Here is a 14,838-nt window from a genome sequence, read left to right as displayed (position 1 = left end):
GACTTTGAGACTATAAGGAAAACTGTGCTTCAATAGAAAACTATGCCTGTCGATAGCACACTGTTCCATTTATTTGAGTGTGATTTAGAAATGTCTTCCAATTCTGTAACTTGTAAGTAGCTTGCAACACTGCAAAATAAATTTTTTATACACATGCAACTGAATTCTATCAGATGGAGGGAACATCCTCCCCTATGGAAAAAGCAATTTTGTCTGTATTTGTGTATTCATTTTATTAGTCCTGATTTAGAAATGCATCTTGCATTTGTTTTTGGATTCTCTTTGAATCATTTACAATATCTGCCTGACTCCCTCTTTGGTCAATGAGTTAAGTAATATCTTTAATGCATTCTTTTTGTTTTACATCATATCAAAGTATGATTTTATCTCTTTTGAAAACTATCTTTTAAGAATTATTTCCTATTGGATTAACATTAATGTAACTATGGGTAATGTCAATATTTACCCATACTTATAAAAGTGACCCTTTGATGGAAATATTACAAAGAAACCCCTTTGTATAATTAATTTATGCAAATAATAAACACAAATAATGACTCTGAAAAAGTAAGAAACTTGGTTAACATTTTGTGATTTGATTTTATTCTACCAAAAATTTATTAATAAATTTGTTTTCAAAGAGTACATTGGAGAACTAGTAGTTTCTCACCTTGTACCCGTATTATCCTTAAAATCTTATTTTACTTTGTGTTATGGGAAAAGTAATAAAGAATATAAGCAATTCTTTTTTTTTCCTGTTTGGCAGTACTGGGGCTTGAACTCAGGACTTTGCGATTGATGGGCAGATACTCTACCATTTCAGCCAAGCCTCCAACTCTTTTTGCTCTGGTTATTTTGAAAATAGGGTCTTGCTTTTTCTCTTTTCCAATCCAGACTGGCCTAACTGTGATCCTCCTATTTTAGGTATCCTGCCCTTGCTGGGATGACAGTCTGTGTCACCATGCCCAGCATTTTCATTGAGATGTGGTCTGCCACACTTTTTTGCCTGGGCTGGCTTGCAACTGTAACTCTCCCTATGTCAGTCTCCCATGTAGCTAGGATTACAGGCATGAGCCACGGGTATCTGGCATCATTTCTTGGAAAAAAATTATTCAACAATTAATTATGGGACACTTTCCCATAATTTTATCAGCTTCTTCAGAACAAGGACCCCAGTACTTATGTATCTTGCTTTAGAAAAGCCCCTTCAAAGGTTACTCAAGAACAAATTCACCTCTCCAGCTTCCACTACCCTAGGCAAAGAGATATTCAAAGCACATGTCCCAGTCCTCAAAGAATTTCTCCAATGTTACATCAGCCATCAGCAGGATGACCCAGCCACCTCTCCAGGCTGCCATGCCTTCAGTAAACTTGTCTTCCAATTCAGCTTTACCCTTTGTCCCTTCAACCTGAGCTCTACCATGAGGGTAACTTCTCATTTGGCTCAGTTCTGCCTTCCAATGGGAACTGGAAGAAGAACTCCAGGCCCATGTCATACATAGTAAAAGGAGTGGGATAAAGCCATGTGAGAGTAAAATTGGAGGTGACGACCTTCCATTGATTAGTCAAGACCTAGTAAAGTTCTCCAGGGTAAACCAAGATTGGAATGTGGAAGACCTAGAGCAAAGTCCAGAGCACTCTCTGAATTGGGAAAGTAACTTGACAGATGATGCAGGAAATGAAAGAAAGGTTTTTTGCATGAGTGCAGAATAGTCTAGACCCAGTATCAGGAGCAGGATCTTCTGTCTTGAAGGATTACAGTTTTTATTAAAACATTGTGTGATCCATCAATGATCAGGAAACATTAAAGAAGCCTATAAATGAAGTCTCTGGGTCATTAAGTGAATTCCCAGTGGATGAAGAAGGGAAGGATTAAGGGAGACTTGGGTAGTGTTTATTTAGCAAAAGAGAGAAACAACAAACATAGCAAAGTGTACTTTCTGATCACTGGAAAAATATCTCTATAATGGAAAATAAGTGATTAATTAATCAAGCCTTTCTACAGAGTGATGAAAGCTCTCTCTGATGCTTATTAAATGGTATTCTGATCATTAGTATATCTTCCTGGCTACCCGAGTCCCAGCAAATGAATACCCCACATGGGGGATACATACATTCCTGCAACTAGAAATGAATACCTCACACTGTACATAACCTTGGCCTCTTGTGAGTAGATTGCCACAATCTTTCCTGAGGATTTCAGTTCTGAGGTATTGACAGGCCTTCGGGCCACACTGGGGGTCTTCTAAATTCACCACAGATAATGACACTTATCAGGCTTGGAGTTTTTAGTATTCCCTTGGGAACCCCCTAAGTCTATGGTTCCTTTGCAATTTTTAACAATGGGCGTGGTGATTGTGAGCTGGATGTTGCAGTCAGCTCTGTAGAAACATAAGCCTACTTGAGTTTCATGAATGTACACATTTTTCTTTGACAAACCCTGTTATTACTCAGTAGCAGAAAAAACTAACTTTGGTCCAGTCAGAAAACATGCAAAAGCCAGTAAAATATTACATTGCTTCTAGTTCAAAATTGAACATTTCTTAGGTAAATATTCAGATCAATATAGGTGTGATTATCTTTCTTCATTCTGTAGTTCAGTGCTCTCTCCACCAGCAATCCTCTCCACCTTCCCATCTAACTCTCCACAGGCTTCTGGCCTATCACCTCTGTGGTTTTAGACCTGAAATTAAGATTCAATATTATCTGCTGCATTGTATCTGGTGAAATCAGGATGGACTCCAGTGGCCTCATCCCAGGTTCCTTTCTCACTCTGCTTCTGTGAGCAAGGTCCACAGCCAAGCAGCCCTCATTATCAAAGGGACTAAGCACACTTCCTAAGCAGTAGGTTTAGTTCCTCACTACTGTATTTTGCAAACATGCCAGTCACATCCTGTCAGAGAACTAGGGATCACTTTGCCCTATTGATGCTACAAAGCCTCTCACAGTGACTGTGAGAAAACACACCTTTGTTGTAACTGTGTGGTGTGCTGTGTTATCCTTCTCTGAGCTACATGTTTATGTGACTAATAAACTGCTGTCACCTCTTCTGTCATGTTTCCAGCCATCCTCATCACTCTAGAACAGGAATTCCTCTCTTGTGAGCAGAGTAAAGAGGAGGAGATTGAAGCACCTGGCAATGGCAGGGGGGCAGAAATGAAGACTTCAGTTACATGAGTTGAATGTGGGGTGTGAGAGGCTTCTTCAGCTCCATGTAGCTGCTGGCTGGAGCCCTTACCTAGTCTGGCCCCAGCTCTGGGCTTTCATCCTTGACAGCTCTTTGGAGTGGCCTATTAGATGGTCAATAGCAGCCTAGAGAGGACTGAGGCAGCTTCCTGGTGTGGGTAACCCTATAAATGAAGTGTAAGTGATGAATCCTTAACATATACCACCCCCCCCCCCCAAACTTAGTGTAGAAAGTTTGTTCCCACTGGGAAATCTCTTGTTGGAGGTGACTGACAAACCAGCCAAGACCTCAGTTACTTCCTTCCCTAGTTGACTAATCCTACAGGAAACTTTGGGATTTCCCCAGGCTGAGCTTGACTGCAGAGGAAGCTGGAGGTTATCATAGTCTCCTACTCATACTGCCCTCTCCTCCAGTCCTTCATGCTCCAAAGACAACAAAGGACCCTGAAAATTCTGTTGCTCAGCAAACTAGAAATGGTGTGTCAGATTCTTACTTATTTGCCTACAGCTGCAAAACTAACAATGATGGTTCAGAATGTTTCCCCTGTGTAGATATGTGGTCAGAATAAACCTTCTGCTCACCCAAATGGCCCATTTTCCGCTTTCTGTGCCCTCTCCTGATGTCTTCCCTTCAGTCAAGCTTTCCAAAGACTGGTTCTATGTTTGCGTTCTCTGCTTTCTAAGTTTTCATTCTTGGTTGCAATTTGACTCCAGTGTCTGAGACGCCTTTCATAAAACCATCATTGATCTTCAAGCTGTGAAATTCAGTGACAGTGTCCTGTCTTTTTGGATCACAAAATGGCAATTGACACTGCTATCCCCTTCCATTTTAAAACTCACTTTAATATCAGTGACACCACTCTTGCCACTCTTAACACTTCCTTCTGTCATTATTTGCCTGTCTCCTGCATGGAGATTCTCCCAATTGTCCCTCAGTTATTTTGCTGCCTCTGCTAGGGGCCTGATTCTTTTCTTTTCCCTGTTCTTTTCTGCGTACATGTTCTCATTGAGTGAAAACATTTGTCTCTTCTTTCCTTCTAGTACCACTTATGAATGACCCAGCTCAAGCATCTCTCTTGGGCTCTGAACCTACAGAATATACTGTTTTTAATATTTTTACCTGAAAGTTGCATGGATCATAGTCAACATGAACTTAAGCCTCTTTCCTTTGTACTTTCCTGGTTGAAAGCACAGGCTTTCATCCAGTGACCTAGTATTTCAGTCATTCTAAACTTTGTCTGTTATTTCTCTGTCTCTTCAGTATTTAATTTCACTTCTTAAAGGAATCTTTGGGCCCTTTTCCTATCCTATTGCACAGCCACAATCATAATTTAGGATCTTATTGCTTTTTGCTGGATTATTGTTCTCTCAGCTTTTATAGCCTTTTCTCTTGCCTGGCCTCAACCAGAGTGATGTTTCTCAAATGGTAAATCTGCTTGTCAGGTCACCTTTCTTCTTAGAACCCTTTAGGATCCTATCACTTTCAGGATGAAGGTCAAGGTCCTCAGCCTGGCCCACAAGGCCCATTATTATATTCTGATATCACATTCTTCTGTGTATATGGGAACACAGACAAGTTCCTAAATCTTTACATGCCCCAGTTTCCTCTGCTTATAAAGCAGATATACAAATAGTGCATATGTGGTCAGAATGCATTGAAAAGAGAAGGAGCATATAAAATACTTAATGGCCCCTAAAATATATGAACCAATTTGTTTTTATTTTTAAATAATGACCAGCACATAGGTAGCACTAGGCTATTATTATTATCATCACCATCATCATTCTTTTACTCTCATCTCCATTCTCTGCTGCCTTTGGCATACTGGTTCACTTGATATTTCTGAATATAATCTATGGTTTCAGTCTTTTGGGCTTCCTTTTCCCTTTTCTTAATCTGGCTGACAGGCACTTAGTTTTTAATGACTGTTCCTATGTCACTTCCTCCAGGAAGCCTTCTTTGGCCTTTCTAGTCCAATCTTTTCAGCTTCCCTGCTCTCCTTGTTGATAAATGCATCCCAGCACTTCATAAACAGCACAGTGCTTGATTACATATCTGCCTCCCCTAGAGGCAGGATACAGTTTTGTATCCTCAGTTCCAAAAAAAGGACTCGACACTGTTGAACTATGTATTCAATAAACAATTGTTGGCTTGGTGTAGGTGGCTCATGCCTATAATCCTAGCTATTCAGAGGCAGAGATCAAGAGGATCATGGTTTGATGCCAGCCTCAGGCAATTAGTTTTCAAGACCCTCCCTCAAAAATACCCAACACAGAGAATGGCTGGCAAAGTAGCTCAAGCAGTAGCACACCTTCCTAGCAAGCACAAGGCCCTCAGTTCAAACCCCAGTACTGCTGAAAATAAAATAAATGACTATTATGTGAATTAAAAATGAGTCGTTTTCCTTCATCAGGCTCTGAGAGATTCTAGGCCATCAGTACTGCAGAAAAACACCTGATCTTACAATTATTCTTACTTCATTTCTTCCTCTATTAAAAGCCCCAATTTTTATATTGGAAAATTTAGCACGATTACTTTACTATCTGTGATGAAGCCAAGCTAATCAACTAAAAGTTATTTATACTTTTTAAAGTATGATTTCTATTTCCAAACAAAGCACCTGTTAAGACAATAGGAGTGGGCCATGTAGTAGGGGGTATACTATGATAAGGTAGGGAAATAAACTTCATGGGGGAGTTTCTTAGGATTCTTCAAATAAACAGTAAGTGGATGTTAAGTCTCTGTAGGTGAATAAAGCCCACTGTATGAGAGGATCCAATGGGAAATCATCCAGGAGTTTTTCATAATTAAGCTCGTTACTGAGAGACTAGAGCAACATCAGTAATGAAAACTATAGACAGCCATAAAGTCCTGGTACATGCTATAACATGTGAAGTGAAAGATGAGACATAAAGCCACATATTACATGACTCCATTTGTATGAAATGTCTAGCACAGGCTGTTCCATAGAGACAGAAAGTAGACCAGGGGCTGGGGGGATGGAGAGTGGCTTCTAATACATTTTCTAGAATGAGATAATGGTAATGCATGCACAACCTTGTGAATATACTAAAAAATCACTGGATTGTACATCCTAGAAGGGTCATTTTATGGTATGTTGAATTATATCACAACAAAGTATATGAGAAACAAAAACTAGTAATGATGGAAAAAGTAGTATGAGTCCAATTTTCATTGCTATTAGAGGTCCACAAATTTTCAAGCTATGAAGGATTATATTAGCAGTCAATTTAATTGCTTTATAAAGCATTTTTATATTTCATTTCCTCTAGTTTCCCAGAAGTCTGCTGTGTTGTGTTACTCATTCATACGCTCTAAAGACCACAATTGTCAGTTAGTTGGTGTTTTCTTTCTGTTTTAAACTTTCAATTGTTTTTCAACAATTTCTTTTAGTTTTCTAATGCTCTCAATTTAGCACATTTTTATAAAAACGGAAACTTACATTTTAGTTAGATTCAAATGTTTCTTTTGATAATTCTACTTCTATGGATTTGTAACTATGTACCCTGATACCACAGATAAACTGTAATTAATAATATTTTATGTTTCTCTTTACTTATCATAGTGATATAGCTTCCTATTATTGTTCACTATAACTGTCAGTTATACAGAGGCAGAAATTGAAACATTCTTCAACAGAAAAATATAGTGACATTATGCTTGTAATCTCTTTCTCAATGATGATACAAAGTTGAGAGGTCACTGAAAGGGTGTAAGTTGTGGTTCTCAACATTTTTATGCTTGAATATATTAGGAAAAACAACTATTTTGAGTCATATACTTGAAGAATTTAAATGTACCACAGAAACCAGCCATAATTTTACTGCAATCCCAGAATCTAGTGTTTGTAAATTAACCAGTATCCAATTGGTTGCCCTTCTGTACTGGGGCCTTGATGAAGAGAAATAGTTACTGCCTTGGCCATGCTCTTCTACATACTCAAAGTCAAGGTTTACTTTGTGTGATAGTAAACACACATGTGCCTCCAAAATTGTCTAAACTGTTGGTGCCATACTTTTGAAAATATCTAAATAAAATAGCTCCTCTTCTCTTTTTCATACCCTCTCACAAGCCTTCTCTCCATCAATACTCTCTTCCTTCTTACAGTCCTGGGGTTTGAACTCAGGACCTTGCATACCCCTAGCCCTCCATCAGTACTTTCTTTCACTTCCAGAAGGTGCACATTTTCTTAGTTGTCCCCATTGCAGCTGCTTTCCAAGTGTTGCTTAATTTTGACCAATTATAGATGGTTTCTCTGTTAATTTCTACCCAATCCAAAACTAGAAGCCAGTCTAGGTTTCAGTAGTAGTCAGCCTGGGCTGTCATAGTAAAATAGCACAGACTGAGTGGCTTAAGCAACAAGGATTTATGTTCCTACTGTTCTGGAGGCTGAGGATTCCAAGACCAAGATTCTGGACAATTCATTGTGGTCAGAGTTCTCCTCCTGGTTTGCATATACCTGCTTCTGCTTGTGATCTCACACATAGGAAAGACAGAGCTCTGATGGCTCTTCTCTAAGACTACCAGCCCTGTTGGATAAACGTCACATTCTTGTGACTTTATTTAGCCTTCATTGCCTCCGCATGCAGTCACATTGGGAGTAGTGCTTCAATATATGAATTTTGAGGTTAACTCAGTCTATAACTTTTTTCTCCTTGCTCTCCAAAATTCATGTCTTTCTCACAAGCAAAAACATCCATTTCACCCCAACAGTCCCAAAGATACTAACTCATTCCAACATCAACTGTAAATTCCAATGTTTTTAAATATCATCTAAATCAGGTATGAGTGAGACTAAGAGGTGCAATCCATCCTGAAGGAAATTTGCTTCCAAAATACAATGATGAGATAGGTATAGGATTAGACACTACCATTCCAAAAGGGAGAAATTGCATGTCAAGATAGAGAAAGCATGCCAGTTTTTCTCTTTATCCCTTCCTTCCTTCCTTCCTTTCTTTTTCTTTCTCTCTGTCTCTGTCTCTGTTTTTCGTCTCTCTCCTTGTAAAGCCACTATTGCCATTGTGAGGGTTCATGAACTCATGCAATCCTAACTAACTCCTAAGGTCCCACCTCCAAATATTATCAACAGATAAATGTGGGGATTAAATTTCCAGCACATGAACTTCTGGGGACACAGTACTCAGGAATGCAGAAATTCACATGTAGATCCCAAAACTGATGTCTTGCCTACTCTGCATGCTGTTTTCCTCACAGGCATTTTGCAAGTTGTCTTTCTTCATCATCAACCTGCTTCCTTCCTGCCCTACTGTTTCCCTTGTCATAAAAGGTGCGGAAAGAGTTCCAAACTGAAACAACAAAACTATCATCTTATTGATGGCTGAAGAAATGCCTGATACATCAAGGAGAGCATTTTTTTCAGAAGCTTGAATGGGAGATTAAGGTTTATATTAGGTGGCCTATTCTGAGCTTTCTATCCTACTCAAACTACATCCTCACCTACTATATATCCCCATACACACTCATAAACACAGATACAACTTTCCAAGTGGCTGGGGTCAGGAAGAAAGTGAAATTGAGGAGAAAGAGGGAGAGAGAGAGAGAGAGAGAGAGAGAGAGAGAGAGAGAGAGAGAGAGAGAGAGAGAATGACTAAGTAGAGACAGCCTTAGTTTAATTTATCAAGTTGATCTTATTAGCCAAGAGACAAGTATAGAAGGAAACAGAAATGGAAAAGGAGAGATATTTGACTATGTTCCCCCAAAGACACAGGTCTTATTGAATTTATATCCTAATACAGTCATGCTATGGTTCAGACATGGTTTGAGGGTCTCCCAAGTCTCATGTGTTTAAATTTAACTACCAATGTAAGACATTACTAGGGTGGAAACTTAATCCATAAACTACAATCGCTGTCTTTGGGAAATGATTAGGGCTACATAAGGTCAGAAGAGTGGAGCCCTTTTGACTGAATCCTGGTGCTTTTATAAGAAGAGGAGCGAGGACACATAGACAGACATGTACACTCCCTGTTTCTTTCCATGTGATAACATGTACCACCTTGGGACTCTGCCACCAAGAAGGCCATCACCAGATATGGCCTCCCAACCTTGCACCTCCAGAGCCATGAGACAGAATAAGTTTCTTTTATTTATAAAGTTCACTTGCCTCAAATATTTCATTATAGTAATGAAAAACTAATACAGAAAATTGACAATGAGGAAAAATATGGAGGCAACATTGGAATTGGGTAATGTGGCAGAGGTTGGCATTGTTTGGAGGGTCAGGCTAGAAATAGCCTAGAATGTTGTAAGCAGAGCATCATGGGTGATTCTGGTGAGGGCTCAGAAGATGAGAAAAGTGGGAATGCTCTTAGAAATCTTGACAATCAAGGCCATGAGGATAAGTTATCAGATGTAAATGAAGAACTATTAAACATTAACTAGAGGCCACCCTTGTCATAACACTGAAAAATACTTGACTGCACTATGTCCATGTCCTAGAGCTTTATGAAAGCTGAATTTTAAAGTTATGAACTGATATATCATAAGAAATATCAAACAAAAAACATCACTCAGGTTGTTGCTTGGTTACTTTTAATTGCATGTAGGAGGATTTGGGAGTCATGTCAGGACCTGAAGACAGAATGGATAACTGAAGAGAACCAAGATGCAAAGATTTGGAAAATTCACAGCCTGATCAGGGGAGGAGCAAAGAAAAAGTGTGTTGAGAAACTGCTTGCTAAAGACATTAGGAGCACAAAAGGGAGCCAGTTACTTTGCATCACAGCAATTGGAAACGACTTAGAGCATCTCAGTTCCCTTCACAGGCCCAGACACCTTTCAGGGAAGAGTTTTTCCCAGGAACCCCAAGGTGCTCAAAATGGGCTTGCTATCCAAGTCTAGTACTGCCTGAGGATAAGGGATTTTTGGTAAAGTGTTCCAAGGCCACTGCAACCTTCATTCAAGTATGTCCAGATGCTGCTCATACTGGTGGAAACCTTGGTGCCTTCTCCCTAATTCTGGTTCTGCAGATATGCAAAATGCAACTTATGGGGTCATGACAAATTCCACTGATAATTCAAAGGAGGACTGGGAGGCTAGGCAAAAGTTTGCCACAGTGTTGGAGCCCCTGGTAGGATGATGCCTGGTGGACTTGTGAGAGTGGAGCCAAGGTGGAGACTCCAGGAAAATAAACACACCAGCAAACTGAAATAAATGCTCTGGAAAATCGCCATTATCAACATGCAGCCTAAGACAGCAGCCATGAGGACAGTGACCAAAAAAGCCACAGGGGTAGGGCTGCCCAAGGGCTTGTGGGCCCAGCTGCTCCCTTCCCCCACATCCCTCATGTGCACAAGATACTGAATTAGAACTTTAGGATTTAATGTCTGACCTGCTGTTTTTCAGTCTTGCTTTAGGCTGATTACTCCTTTCTACTTGCCTATTTCTCCCTTTTGGAAGAAGAATATTTGTCCTATGCTTCTCCTGCCATTGTGTCTTTCAAGTATGTAACTTGTTTTTTGAATATATAGGGGCCCACAGATGAAAAAGTTTGCCTTGAGTCTCAGAGGAGAGTTTGGTTTTGTGCTTTTGAGTGATGCTGCAGCAGTTAAGATATGGGGACTTCTGGGGATGGAATAAAGATATTTTGCATTGTGAGAAGGTCATAAATCTTGGGGAGCAGTGGGGAGGGGAAGAAGGTTGGATGTTACTTGTTTCCACAAATGTTCATGTCCTACCAGGACCCTGGTAGCCAAGAAGTGGTACTGGGAGGTGCTATCTTTAAGAGGGGGATGTTCTAAGTGGAATATTCTAGGTCCATTGATGGCATGCTCTTGAAAAAAATGAAGGTATTTCTTGGTATCCCAGTTAGTTCTCATGAGAGGATTGTTAGAGTATTTTTTCACTTATCTTTACCAGGGAACCTTATGTATTTCAAGTGTAAATTTGTTGCTATGTAATTTGAATAAAGTGGGTTAAACATGAAAAAAAAAAATCTCAAGCTTGGTCCCACAGCATCTATCTCTGTGTTCCTATGTGGGGAGTCATAAAATTGGGCCATGAGGCCCTCCCAAGTACCTGTGCTATGCTGTTTAGACTTTGAGCCTCCAAAACTGAGCTAAAGAAGCCTTTTTTCATCACAGGTATCCTGCCTCATGTATCTATTATGGTAATGAAGAACAGAGCAAAGCAAGAGCCAAATAAGTGTGGTTGCTTGTATGTGTGCTAGTAAAATAGCCATCCCATTCTTTTGGTATACATAAGCCTCACCAAAGGTTGATGGTAGTTTGTCCCTAATTATGGTTGCTTTTGGAATATTCTCCACAGTTGGCTTATGAGGACAAATGTGTATATAGCCAAAACTGGAACTAGGGCCATGTGAGTTGAACCATGGTTGGTTTCAAATAAGGAACTAAAGCAGGTGAACATATGTTATAAGAAATGTAGGTGGGAATTTTTGGTTTTTTTTTTTTTTTTTTTTTTACCCCTACTGTTTTCTGAGCAGGCAAGAGGTAGCCCTAGAAATAGTTTTGGAAACTTCATAGTTTTCAGATAATAAAATAACCACAGTCTGCTCCAACTAAGAACAATAGTGAATGTGACAATGGGAAAGATTGTTAATTTTGGTTAAGTTGTGTGAGTAAGGTGTTAGAGTATTTTTTCACTTATCTTTACCAGGGAACCTTATGTATTTCAAGTGTAAATTTGTTGCTATGTAATTTGAATAAAATGGGTTAAACATGAAAAAAATAAATAAATAAAATCTCAAGCTTGGTCCCACAGCCTCTATCTCTGTGTTCCTATGTGGGGAGTCATAAAATTGGGCCATGAGGCCCTCCCAAGTACCTGTGCTATGCTGTTTAGACTTTGAGCCTCCAAAACTGAGCTAAAGAAGCCTTTTTTCATCATAGGTATCCTGCCTCATGTATCTATTATGGTAATGAAGAACAGAGCAAAGCAAGAGCCAAGAGACAGAATGTACAAGAATGCAAACAAGGCTGGGCTTCCCAACTCTAAGTATAGAATTTTTAATGATACAGTAATCCTGCTCAGTAGAAAACCACATCCTAAAGAATGACTTTGTCTCTGACCTTTCATTTCCTTTCTTCCATCCAGGAGATTGAGAAATGGAGAATCAAGAAGGCCTTGGAAACCGGCCTTTGAAGATGAATGGAAGTACACTCATGTCCAAGACCTTAAGGCTTGAGTAGTTTTTTTTCTTTCTCTTTTTTTGTAGTTCTGGGTTTTGACCTCAGGCCTTGTGCTACATAGGTGCTTTGCCTCAACCCTTTTTTGCTTTACTTTTTGTTATATACTTGTATATATATATATAATTATGTATATAATATACATATATATTTATATAGATAACATATATATGTATATTATATACATAATTTTTGATTTACCATAAACAATACGAGGAAATTTTACTGGAATTCCATTACTTGTGCATAGAGTACCTTGAACAAGTCACTATCTCCATTATATTCCCTTTTTGTCTTTCCTTCTTTCCCCATCTTTCAAACAGTGTTTAGTGGGTTTTGTTACACTGTTATCATATGCATATATGCAGTGTACTTCCATCCTATTCACCCCTCAGTATTCTTTCCTTTCTCCCACTCCTCTCCTGCTGGTACTCCCCCAATAAACATTCATGTCCCATTATTATTATCATCATCATCATTCTTATTGGCATCATCATTTTAGGACTAGGTTCCACAAATGTGAGAGAACATGTGATATTTGACCTTCTGAGCTTGGCTTATGTTGCTCAGCGTGATGATCTCTGGTTCCATCTGTAGTTCTTTTTTGAATAGGGTCTTGCCTTTTTGCCTAGGGCTGGCCTTAGACCATGATCCTCCTAACTACAGTCTCTTTCCCAAGTAGCTGGGAGAACAGGCATGCTCTATCACAGCCAGCTTACTTGTTGAGCTGGAGCCTCACTTAACTTGAGCCTGGCTGACCTTAAACTGTGATCTTCCCAGTATGTCTTCTGATTAGCTGAGATTAGAGGCATGAGCCATAGTGCCTATCCCTTAAGTACTTTTTGATTGAAGGTGACTATAGGGTTTCAGAGTGTCTTAAACTGAAATTTGGGTATGAAATGAATTTCAGAAAGAAAGGCAAAAACAAATGGAAAATATAAGAGGCAGGCAGAGTAAACAGGGAAAAGATTAGCTACCTAAGGGTAGAATTGGCAATAGCTGGTGATAAAGTGGATATGGAACTGGAGAAATGAATCAAGTTAATTACCGGTTTCCAGAGTATAATGCAAAATATAGAATGACGAACATGTTTGGGGCAGGGAAGTAAGGAAGTAGGGAAGTTTTTTTTTTTTTTGCATCATGTTAAATCTAGTGAATGACATATCCAGATGAAGTTGCTCAGGAGGCAGTTGGTACATGGGTCAAGTTTTCATTAAGAAAATCTAGATATAAGCTGTTGATGGTGGGGGAGCAGAGTGATAGAGAAAGAATAAGTGATGGTGGGTTGTTGATCTGAGTAAAGCATGATATATACATGTCTAAAATGCTGGGGTGAAACCTTTTGGACTATTAACATACAGTTTAAATAATGAGGGATAAAAAAGCAAAACAAGTCTTTTCTGGTGGGTAGGTATCAATAGGAGGGGGGAAGGCATAAGGTAAGGGTGAATGAGTATGAATATGGTAGATGTATTTTGTATTCATATATGGAAATAGAAGAATGAAAGAAACCTGATGAAATTATTCTAAGAAAGGGGGAAGGGGGTTAGGAGAAAGAATGATGGAAGGGGTAAATCTCACTAAGTTATATTGTAAACACATATGTAAATATCAATGTATCCCACTGTACAACTATTGCATGCTAATGAAACATAAAAATAAAAGTAAAAAAGAAAGAAATCTAGACCATTTATTTCCTTGTCTTACCCCAAACTCCTACTTATTTTTCATGACTCACCTCCAACATGTACATTTACTGACCTAAATGGGAAGAATTATATATAATTGTTGTTACTAACACATTTTATACTACATATGATAAAGCACTTACATATTTTGTTACTCTGAACTGTTTTCATGTATGTGAAATTCTAAATCACCACATATCCTGTAGTAGTTAGCACAGTTTATGATGCTTACTAAAATAAAATTAATGCATATGATTGTTAAGTGGGTGATAGAATGTTCAGGGAAATTTGGTAATATGTATGACTCTTAAATTCCTGGCAAGTGGTAGTTCATTGATTTTCTTGAACAGGCAAACTGACTCCCATTTTATTTGTTTATTTTTATTTTTATTTAATTGATGAAGTTATTTATTTTTCATTTTTAGAAACAGGGTCTCATATGTAGTCCAGGCTGGCCTGGAATTCACTATTTAGAAGAAGCTGGTCATGAACTCATGATCCTCCTGCTTAGCCTTCTGAATACTGAGATTACAGGAATGCATCACCATGCTTATCACATGACTCCTACTTTAGATCATGGTATTTACTGTTCCCTCTGCCTAGATCTTTGTTGCTTCATATATTTCTCTTGTTGTTCTTTGTTTTCATGTGCATGTGCTCGCCTCAGAGAGGCACTCCAACCTAAAGGAATGCCATACCACCCAGAATTCTGCATCTGATCACCGTGTTTTGTTTTCTTTGTTGCACACATCACCCCCTGATTTACCTACTTGCT

This window comes from Castor canadensis, chromosome 12 (genome assembly GCF_047511655.1).
Source record: "Castor canadensis chromosome 12, mCasCan1.hap1v2, whole genome shotgun sequence".
Taxonomy (NCBI): Eukaryota; Metazoa; Chordata; class Mammalia; order Rodentia; family Castoridae; genus Castor; species Castor canadensis.
Note: the sequence above shows the minus strand (reverse complement) of the source record.